Below are 12215 nucleotides of genomic sequence, written 5' to 3' on the forward strand. Positions count from 1 at the left end.
CGTCATGTCTCCTGCAGAAGAATTATGAATGAAATGTAAAATAAACCAAAACAAAAACAGCAGTATGCATCTGGGGCATCATTTTCCCATAAAAATCAATTGCATGTATTACATATACAACAAACAGTTTGATTTGCCTGCTTTCTAAATAATAAAAAGAAATAGTTGTTTGAGCGGGTATCCCTTGTTTTTCCATGAAGAGTTTGTGCACACTTTATATCATTTTCTGCGCTGGTGCTACAGTGAAAAATCGTGTTTGCTCACTGTCTCTGTATGTTAGCCTAAATGTCAGGAGAGTCAACTCAGACGGTTTGAAAAATCCATAGCAGCTACAGCCATTCTTCATCACTTACAGCTGTTCTGTCTCAGCCAGCTTTTATTCATTACAAAGGGGAGCAATCCAGCCCCTCTCGAAAGCACAATGCAGCGTGCTGCTTGTCAAATGGCAGGCAGTTCAATAACACAATATTACATGAATTTGCAAAATTAAAAACCCTGCAGTACATCGTGTTGTTATTTTGCTGTTGTTATTAGCATACAGGTCTGCTTTTTTTCCTCTCTTTTAATAGACTGGAATTATTTTCTCTGCGACAATTCACAGCAAATTGTGAAAGGAAAGGGAGTAAGATGGCAGGAAAGAAGAATGCCTGGCCAGACCTGATTGGGGAAAAGTATTAGGTTTGCAGAGGGGATACAAGGATGTCATCTTTGTAGAGGGCATATTGATAATTTTGGGTGGGCATAAGGTCTCTAAACAGGGCTCGGGTTTTGAGACATTCACAGTAAGTTTGTTGGAGGAGTGCTAAAGGAATAGTTCAATTCAATTTGATTTATATAGCGCCAAATCACAACAACAGTTGCCTCAAGGCGCTTTATATTGTAAGGTAGACCCTACAATAATACATGTAGAGAAAAACCCAACAATCATATGACCCCCTATGAGCAAGCACTTTGGCGACAGTGGGAAAGAAAAACTCCCTTTTAACAGGAAGAAACCTCCGGCAGAACCAGGCTCAGGGAGGGGCGGGGCCATCTGCTGCGACTGGTTGGGGTGAGAGAAGGAAGACAGGATGAAAGACATGCAGAATAAATTGATTGTATATGTTTTTTTAAGTAGGTGAAAGGCTATTCATGTAAAACTGAGGATTTTATGATGACCTAGCGATGCGAGCACCTGTGTAAAAGTTTAGGTTTGGATCTTTTTTTTTGGGTTAGAAAAGAGTGGGACAGCAGCACCTGTATAATGAGCAATGACATTTCTTCCTGGGATAGAACAGAATTATTATGTAATATGTTAATGATAGATTCAATGGCGAAAAGGTAAGATAGAAAAATAAACAAGCAGCTCAATGCAGTCATTTCTATTGGAAGCTGGGATGCAAGTAATTAAAAAGCAAAGTGTCCAAAACTTGCAAACTCAACTGCAAAACCATATAGACGACTACTAATACAACCCCAACACCGAGTCCTTACTTGAAAATGATGGTAGGAAGAAGGAGAAGATCCTGGGAGTGTAGACGCTAGTGGCGGGGAAGTGATGGGGACTTGGACGAGGCCTAGAAAGGTGTCGTGGTTTGGCTGTATTGTAAAGAAGCACTGACTGAGGACAGAAACATAGGCAATATAGTCAATATGAAAACAGTGCATATCTTGGTAACAATGGCAAAAATTCAGAAAAATATGAGAACTTAAATTTCATAGCATAGATTCGACATCATTTTTCCAAGAAAACTGGGCTACTCTAAAATGTCAATTAAAAACGGAATGCAATGAATTGCATATCTCAAATGATTTTAGTCACAATAGTTAATGTTTAAACTGACAAAATGTATCATTAAAAAGACAAAAAAGGTTATTTTGAATTTAATATCAGCTTCTAAAAAAGTTGGGATAGGGCCATGTTTACCAAGTTAGCAGATGCATCCCCTCTTCTTTTAACAGCAGTCTGTAAATGTCTGGAAACTGATGCGACCAGCTGCACGACTTTCGGGGAGGAACGTTGTCATATTCTTGTCTGATGGAGGTTTCTAGCTCCTCAACAGTCCTGAGGCTCCTTTGTCATATTATTCGTTTCATGATGCTCCAAATGTTTTCAATTAGTTAGAGGTCAGGACTGCAGGCAGACCAGTTCAGCACCGGACTCTTCTACTACAAAGCCACACAGTTATAATAGCTGCAGTATGTGGTTTATCATCGCCTTGGAAAGACGCTGTCTGGATGGGAGCAGATGTTGGCCTAAAACCTGTATATTTAACACCGATGGTGCCTTTTCAGATATGCAAGCTGCCAGTTCTATGGACACAAATGCATCTCCATACCATTAGAGATGCAGGCTTTTAAACTCAGTGCTGATAACAAGCCAGATGGTCCCACTCCTCTGTAGTCCAGAGGATGCAGTGTCCTTGTTTTCCAAAAAGAATTTCAAATATAGATTTGTCAGTTTTCCACTTGGACTAAATGAGATTTGGCCCAGAGAAGATGCTGGTGCTTTTGGATTATGTTCACATATGGCTTCTTCTTTCCACCATGGATCTTTAACCTGGATTTATGAATGGCACGGTGAACTGTGTTCACAGATACTGGTTTCTGGAAATTGAGGACAGTTTGAATACAACAGGAAGAGTTACATTCGCTTTGAATGTGTGGATATCACAAGTCTTGGATTGATATTGATATGAGGCTATAAAAGCAGCAACAAAATTCAGAACAACTTTAGTAGTACAGTAGTCCACAGCTCTGTTTGTACACAGATAAGTTTCTGTTGTAATTTCATATTGTTTACTTATCATTTAGAAAGGTGGTGTCACTACAGTATGTTATAAATCAAGGATTTATAACATACTGTAGTGATTGACCAATAGGCACGCCTCAGCAGAATGCTAGCATTGGCATCATTTCTTTAAGAAAAAAAGACCCCCCCCCGGCCAAGTTGGAGGCAATTTATGTATGATGAGATTAAAAGGAAGTAGAATGGCTCTGCTGTGAACCCTAAAGAATAGCAATAATTATTATAATTTCTTTATAGGTTCATTAGATGAGATAAAGATTTCTGTAAGTAGGAGAGTTTTATCTCATGCAAACCACCATTACACACGCCTGTAGTGATTTGTTCCTCGGTTGGATTTGAGATGATTTCTCAGTCGATTTGCAGATTAATCACAGATAATTTAGAGGTTTAAAGCTTTGCTCTTATATTATTACTCAAATATGGTTGATTTTGGACTGTTTGGATATTTCAATACATCAGTGGAGCATAAAGAAATAGGGGTGGTCAATTTATATGCCAAATAGTTAACTGAACAATCAGAACAATTACCAAGCAAAGTGAAAACAGTAACAAGTTGCAGCCTTAGTCTTACACCGTTCTGCCTTTGTTGTGTTTCAGTCAAGTAGATTGGAAAGCCCAACTGAATTTCTGAATGATGGGACAGGATATAAGAGTCCTTAGCCTTGACAGCTGCAGTGAAATACATTATGAGAGAATGTCAAGTAAGCTATATCATGGGGATTAAGAGGGAAGGCCTAAAAAGCACAAAGCGAGATTGAGTGCAGTGAAGAGACCTCGTGTCGGGGGCTGCGAGAAGCACAATCCAGGGATGCACCTGTGTCAACAAATGTCACAGATCATTTAGGAGGCAGCGATAGGGCACACAGCTCAAACTGTAGACGGCACGCTAAGTTTTTGTGAGACTTTTAAGTCTAATTAATTTGATGGTAATGAATTCCTTCACTTCCTGTGGACAGGGACTCTGGGCCGCATTATGTGTGGAGGCTGAGCACTATGTTGGGATATCTTCTGTCATTCATTTCATTACTGTCTGTCAAGATGATCAGCCGAGACAATAAAGGCGCAATTCCACTGCGGCGGCTTATGAATCATCTGAATGATGAAGACAAGTCTGTGTGTGGACTGATCCCTCTGTGAGAATTTCTGTGTGTGTGGGGGGGTGGGGGTGTGTGTATGTGGGGGCATCGGTGCAGCAATCAGAACTTATAAGTGCTTCGAAAACAAATTGGTGTCTCAGAGCCAACATCCAGTGGTTTATTTAAAGATTTGTTTATCTTTCATTTATGAATTGCTGAATTGGAAATTAAAACTTTCACCCCGTGTATTACCAAGCCTCTGCCTAGAATGCCTAAAAATGTGTGGGAGTCTAAGGCTGTAACTTTCCATCAGTTAGCTGCTTTAATCAGAGGCCCCTAATATGCAGAGAATATTACTTCAGAAATACATTTCCATATCCACCATGGAAAAATAGACCAATAACTTACCATATGAAAGACAGTAGAATGACTCCAAATATATCAATGAATATCATTACCTAAAATTTTTGTCAGTTACACAGCAAAGACCTTGAAGAGACGGACATATGCACGCTTCACGGCATGTTAAGAAAGAATAGACTGTTTAAAACCTACTATAGTTTTGTCTCTTAAAGGGATTTTATAGAACTATTTTGAGTTATATGCAGCAATGTGTCTATAATACCCCACCTCCTGCACTATAACAGCTGGGATTTATTTGTCACATTTAGCTGACAGTTGGTTGCTAGTGGATGTTCGAGGCTCTGGTTGCATCTTTCTTTTGTATTTACCAGACCCTCATATGTCAATCAATATATGTTTCACTCTGATTGGTAGGTGCTTCCCATTTCACAGCAGTAAAAGTTATTTTGCATCATCGTTGTGTGATATGTGGCGCGTTCTCTGTGGAAGGGTGGATGATTTCTTTTAACCATTTTAGTCACAGTGGAGGTCGTGTTCGTTAAGGGCTAGACAATCTGGATCAGTGCGTTTGTCTACCCCTCTGGTTCACAGGTGTTGTAGTGGGTCAGTGATAGTTTATTCAGGTATTCAAGGTTCCCGGAAGATCAAGTAAATTTCCTTTTGTACTCCTTTTTACATTTACTGTAATGTCTGGAAAAAGATACCGGCATATGAAAATGCAGAATCTTTGGACGAAGGACAAGATTGTGGGTTTTGAGGTGTTATTGTCAATGTAGCTTTCTCTATACGTTTTAGGTCTTTGTCCACATATAAAAGGCATTATGGGTCACTGAAAATGGAGCTTTTGAAAAAGTCCCTCCAATGTGAATGTTTTCAGAGACTCGAATAATGCATTTGACATGCAGACAGGGAAAATGAAGATTTTGTGTTATGTCAAAGGCGTGCACCTTTATGTCCTTTTTAAAATATCAGATGGTATGCAGTGTTACTGTTTTTAGGCTTCTGATTAGCCAACATTTCTATACACTTACAGATATAACACAGCCTCTTTCTTTAAGATAGATAAGAGCTTTATTGTCATTGCACAGTCATATATAGTACAATAGTACAATGAAATTGGTAAACTGTATAACACAACACAGTAACTTAGTAATAAAAGGCAGAATGAGTGTATGTTTATTGCACATTATTATTGCACATTGTTATTAATATTATTATTGTTATTGTTGTTACCCCCCCCCCAAAAAAAGTCCAGGCCAGCTGTTAGCATTGATTAGGGCTATTGCCCTGTTGTAAAGCTGTTCTTGAGTCTATTTGTCAGGACCTCAGCAGCCTGAACCTCCTGCCAGACGGCAGCAGCTTAAACACCCGGTTGTCCTGGGTGTGTACAGTCCCGTAGGATTCTGCCTTCTTGAGACAGCGAGTGCTGTGCAGGTCCTTCAGGGAGGGAAGAAGATGTCCACTGATTTTTTGGGCCATATTAATGACCCTTTTTGTGTGCTGTGGTGCAGCTGGAGAACCATACAGAGATGCCATATGTCATATAACGGTTGAAGACGATCAGCAGCTCCTTTCTCAGGTCCATTTTTCTGAGGATTCTCAGAACATGGAGATGCAGTTGGGCCTTCTTTAAAACCGCTGAGGTGCTTTTAGTATGCACTTGAGACAGCATGGCATCTGTTACATTTTCATGTGGACAGATGTATCTTTCAAAACAAAAGCAGAAATTCTCAAGTACCCATATACTGTACATGTGGACTTAGTCTTAGTATTGACTCTTAATATTTGACCAAGCATTTGGGTACATGTATGTAAACAGTCCACTTGGAGAGCCAGAGCGACTATGTTTACTGAAACTGTCACCATTAGGGGTGGCTGTAGCTCAGGGGGTGGAGCAGGTCATCTACTAATCAGAAGGTTTTAGACCTTCTACAAAAAAATAAAATAAATTTTAAAAAACTGAGTGTGAGTGTTAGATAGAAAGCACTTAAGCAAAGTGTATGAATGGGTGAATGAGACAAATTGGATAAGCGCTTTAAAGAACCAGTCCATTACTATCATGTGATGATGATTTAGATTCATCTCCAAACAGAGGCTGGCACGTGGCACCAGAGTTCTTGAACTGGGGTCAACAGTCTAACAGGGATTGCTTCCAAATGCCTCCATGAAGTGGAGATTTTTGTTTAAATGAGGTGTCTGGACAAGTGTCGGATGGATACGATGTTTCCAAAATATCTCAACATCTACTAAATGAGTTGGCGCAAAACCTTGTGCAATTATTCACTTTTAAGACACTTATGAGACAAGGGTGCAAATGTTTGCTCCTCAGTGAAATATTTGAGTAAGTCTGCATGACATTACACTAAAGTCAAACTAGTGTGGTAAACATTATACCTGTTAAAAATCTGTACGTTAGCATCATTAGCACAACAACTGCTGTGCCTCGGATAGCTGGCAGTGGGTCTGTAGAAGTCTGCTAATAAGGTATTAGAGTCATATTTTAATTTTAAGCACACATACCACAGGGCACCACAATCTGGGCGGATCGCCCCACCTTATGCTGAGCTGATGCACCACTGGACAGCTTCAGCAGACCGATTGCGGCCTCCGTGTCTTGCACAATATTACTCTAATGACTTTTACTGAAGAAAGATGAATGCTTCAAATATACTCCAGGAAGATTTTCCCCAAGTACACGTTTAAACCAACGATCCTTCAGTCATATTAGTGTTGCACTGACTCAGCTCTACTGTCACCTAATTAGTTTCAATTTATGGTACAACAGCAGCAGAAAATATTCTTATAACCTCGCTTTAGGGTGACATTTCTGATTTCTGTAATCGCTCAGGTGTTCATCTTTTCTTGTTTTTTTGAAATATAAACATAGCTTAATCATTTAAAATAAAAGAAGCAAAAAAAGAAGACTGAATCACTTTATTATAAAAGAAATAAGTGTGTTCATTGTGGACAAGCAATAAAAGTTTCAGCATAATGTTCATCTGTGTCATAGAATTCCATTATAAGTCCCACAGACTAAACCCTCATTCGTGTGCTTTATAAATTCCATTATAAAACGTGACACTGTGATGTTTGTGGGTGTTGTTCACCTTGATCCTGCTGCTGAATCTCTTCTATTAACACCTCGGTAGGTGCTGTGCTGTATTTTCACTTCACTTTCGGTTTCAACACATCAGTCAGCTCCAACTGGCAAATGTAATGCTGATGTGTGCCAGTAAGCTAATGTCATCCTGCCAATAAATTGTCTATTGAATACATTCAATTAGGCCACTCGACCAGCTCAGAGGAGAATACCATCAAAAAGGGATGCATAATATTGGAGCACAATTAAGTCTAGCCTTAGTGTAAGTGGTTGAATTGGATGGAGCTCAGTGGTTAAAAACAAAAACAATCTGGATTGTGTCATTTCATCTCACAGTTGTCCTGGATGTAGGGTACTTGTGGGCCAGGAGCATTTTTGTGGATACTAACAGAGTTAACTAAGAGCAGAGGTGGCAAAAGTACAGACAGTCTGTACTTAAATAGAAGCACTTATTCAACTTCTTACTCAAGTAAAAGTAAAAAAAGTACAGCTCTGAAATGTAATCAAAGTAAGAATAGCTCTTTGGAGGACGTTTCTATTTTTGTCCAAAGCTAATGTTTTTTTTTAATTCTAATTATATTCAGCTTGAATCTAAAGAAAAAAGAGAATTAAAAACAATCTCTTTATTTTCTGTTGCCTACACTGTAGAGGGCGACTTTGCCTCTAAACAGGAAAATGTCAGGGGTTAAAGTGGATTCAGCAGGTGGGAAACCTAAAATTGGTTGTAATGGCTCAGTGTGGGGAAATGAATCATACCTCACAATATTTTCTATTGCGAGCTCCAGGAGGTTTTCTTAGTGTACAGGATGTGATCAGCTGACCTGCTGCTTTTTGTTCAATTACACACCTGAATTCAACCAGATGTGAGCAGATGTCTTATAAGTTCTTCTGGCTGATTTCATCCGCTACACTGACACTACACTGTTTATGGTGTCTTTTTTTCTAGAAGTTATAAAGTTGGTATAAAGGTGGAATTTAGTCAGTGAATCTCAGCATCATCAGCTAAAACTTCAGATGAATCTCTGCTACCCTTGATGTAAGTAAACTAAGTAAGATTTTATTTGTATAGCACCTTTCAAGATAAAAATCACAAAGTGCTTCACAGTAAAGCTAAAACATAAAAACAAAAATTAACCAAAAGCAAGTTTAAAAAGATGAGTTTTTAGCTGTTTTTTAAAAGAGACCACAGATCTCAAGCTCAAAGGGATCTGTGTAACCTAACTCTGACCATGAACCACAGCCACAGTACAGCAAACTAACCTGTTTATCCTGCACTAACCTGCAGAGGATTTTCATGCAACCTTTAAATAACAGTTAGTCCACATCAGTTTGCTTTGCAACATGAAAAAAACATGATGTCACGTGTACATACCCAGTATTTAATTTAAAAACACGAGAACTTACATGTAAGCTTTACATTTCCAGTTTATCAGATCCCACCGAGCAGTCCTTACCTTTAAATCTAACCTCTCTTCTTCCTCTCCTGTCCTCTTTCTTATCTTTCTCCATCTGTGAGTGAAGTTAGCTCTCTTTCTTTTCTCTCCCTATAAAATACAGCAGCTGGACCTTTAGTTAGCAACACACTGTGAGACAAACTGCCCATTGTGCTTGTTGATGTTTGTTATGCTGATAGAAACGCTGCATTTGAAATCACCCGCCACTTAATAATATGACTCCCTTTATGCTCACTCCTCTTCAGTAGGGCTAGCTACATGCTGAAGTACCGCAGCTAATAAACATATCCAATCACCCAAAACACAACCCACTTTTAATCCCTGATTTTGCTGTGTTTCTTTTTAGGCTCAAATCGGTTTGATGTTTGAAGGCTTACAGTGATGAAATAATAACTCCCTTGAAATGCGTTAAACCAAAAGTAACGAGTCTGTTTTGAAAATGTAAGAAGTGAAAAGTACAGATATTTGCTTAAAAATGTAGGGAGTATAAGTAAAAAGTACTCAGAAAAATACATCTCAAGTAAAGTGCAGATACCTGAAAATTGTACTTGAGTACAGTAACAATTATTTGTACTTTGTTACTTCTCACCTCTGACAAAGAGTGATCATGTAATTCTGAAATAATACCTTATTTAGAGCAGGAGCTGGTCTTAGTGCAATGTTTGTCAAGTTCATCAGTTTCAGTGACGTAGAAACCGTAGAGTTGGTGTACTTGTTCAGTCATTAACAACACAAAATTCAACAACTTGACACTCTTATAAAAAAGGCACACAACACCAAAAAAGAGATATTTTGTTTTTTTCTGTATGAATTGTGTTTTAATAATAATAGTCTTAAGATAATACACAAGGATGCACATTTACAGACACTTATGGATTATTAATCACGTCAAACTGTGCACATTTTTTCAGTGGACAGAAGCCAATATGATTTGAGTGGTTTCATAATTTAGCCAATAAAGAGAATTAAACACGATGAATCTTTATTGTTAAACTATGGAATAATGCACAACTATAGAAATGTGAAATTTGATTTTGTTTTTCAAAATAAAAGTACAAAGATATTTTGAAAGATTAACAGTGTGAATAATTTGGTAATGTTATTGTTCTTTTTGTTTTCTTCTGCACAGTAGGTTTTAAAAGAAGAATATGGACTGACCCTGTTAGGTTAATTGATTGAGAACCTTCTATATAAGCACTGTAAAAAAAAATATGACATGAATGAAAATGAAAAAATTAAAATGATTAAAGAAGCTTATATCCTTCCATATCATTCCGCACATTTAATCGCAGCAGGTTATAGTCATTACAGGGTGAACTGTGTGTGACAGTCTGTTTTATCAAGACTTTAACAGAAATGAGGAAATCTTATCATTGTTATTTATCCTGCGTCCCTTACACGTGACTTACAGCTGACAACAGGAAAGTTTTAATGAAATGAGTAAAACTATTTAACATGAGAATTAAAACACTGAAAAATAACTAAGTAAAAGAAAAAGATGTTTTATAAAAAAAATTGATAAGAAATTACAACAACAAATGAAACAGACAGCAACTTGTCTTAACTGCTTGTCCCATTCTGGGACACCTACAACCAATTACAGCCATCAGCTAACTTAACACTCGTGTCTCTGGGCTGTTGGAGGAATTCATAGAGCACAGCGAGAACATGCAGATGCTACACAGAGATTCAAACCCAGATCCTTCTTTTTGTGGGGTGACATAGCTAAACACTTCATCACCATGCCGCCCTTATTTTCTAAAATGAAACAATGAAACAAATCATCTTTAAGCTGTTCTCTTATCCTAGAACATAAAAACTAAAAGCTGGCTCATCACAGATTTGATCTTGCACCTTGGAGAGTTTGAAGGCCTGAGAGAGCGCCCAGTATCATGAGCTGTAAGGATGGAAGACCATGGAGTCCCAGGACTTTAATATATTCATGGTTATAGTTGAAATGTGGTTGCACCTTCTACGTGTCAAAGTACCACTATCAGTGTAACACGTGCTGTAGTATAACTCCTTCTTTTGTTCTTCCCCTTTTTTCTTTTTGCTCTGTTCTAGTTAGTCTGATCCGGTGGCACAGGGCATGCCATCTTTTTAAAGAATATTATCTTGAGCTCTTTGATAAGAGTGAAAGAAAAGATTAAAGGCTCATTCACTGTGGACAATCCTTCAACTTGTGTTTTTTTCATGCAGACATTTCACAGTCTAATTCAGACAGTGACATACAGTTTGACATTTAAATGTTTTATAAGAGTAATGGTGTTACCCCAACTAATAAACTGTGAAGAAAATGTTTTGCATGGAGAATATTGGAATTCAATGTTTATCACTCTGTCCACAGATCAGATACGGATACTGTTTTGGAGATCTGGTGCAGGATAGCAGCTGCAAACCAGCTACTGTACCTGCTATGATTGTAAATGCGGATACTTTATCAGTATTATCTACCGAAGGTAAAAGTATGTTAGTAAGAGAAAAATATACACATAACACCGCTACTTCAGAGGCTGTATCTTTGACCCTGCCATGAATCATCTGGCTGATACACTCATACTGTATATGAATGCAAGTACAACATATGCCTGACTTCCATGAATAGCATAAGAGAGCAGCTTCTTTGGAAGGATGTGTTTTTAGCATTTGTAAAGTTAATGGTTTGATACATGCAGATTTCTCTTTCCACTGGTCCCCAGCAGCTGTTTAGCCTCTAATACTGTTCTGTAGTTTGATCAGCTGATCACCCAAACCATGGCTTTCAACATTGTCACCATATAACCAGTTGTCAAGTAACATAGACCAAAAAAATAGGTGAAGTTGAAGTTACTGTTAGGAAAATTCAACAGGAGTTGTGCCTCTAACAAACTAAAAGCTTGGTAATTTTAATTAGTCGCATCATTTCTGAACACACAAAAAGCAAATCGTTTAATGCTGTAGCCATAAATTTTCCTAAGTTTCTTATCAAAGTTATTTTTAATCATCTCCTTGTAATTTCGGCTGTTGAAAAGCTTCTACAGTGCTCAGACCATGCCGTTCAGCTGTTATTAAAGCTATGTGAACTAACTTCAACCCCTCAACACCCTCCAGGTCTTGCTTCTCCCTTTGAGCAGACACTTTTGACCTTTATGGAAAATTGTGTTTACCGAAGGTCACTAAAGAACATAAATATTGAATAATCAACAATTTTTCACTTCAGCTCTCTATATCACAGTTTTTTGATTAAAAAACAACCAAAAACCTGAAATAATATTCATTGTAAAACCTGGTTAAGCTGTAATGAGGCAACTTATGATGAATCATAATAATTTTTTATACGTTTAAAAATTATTTTGGTGTTTGAAACACACACAAACACAAATTCTGCCCCAAAATTTAAATATATGTAAAATTTGTTACATTTGTTAAGCACAATGTAACATTTTGCACTTCAT

This window comes from Oreochromis aureus, linkage group 20, assembly GCF_013358895.1.
Source record: "Oreochromis aureus strain Israel breed Guangdong linkage group 20, ZZ_aureus, whole genome shotgun sequence".
Classification (NCBI taxonomy): domain Eukaryota; kingdom Metazoa; phylum Chordata; class Actinopteri; order Cichliformes; family Cichlidae; genus Oreochromis; species Oreochromis aureus.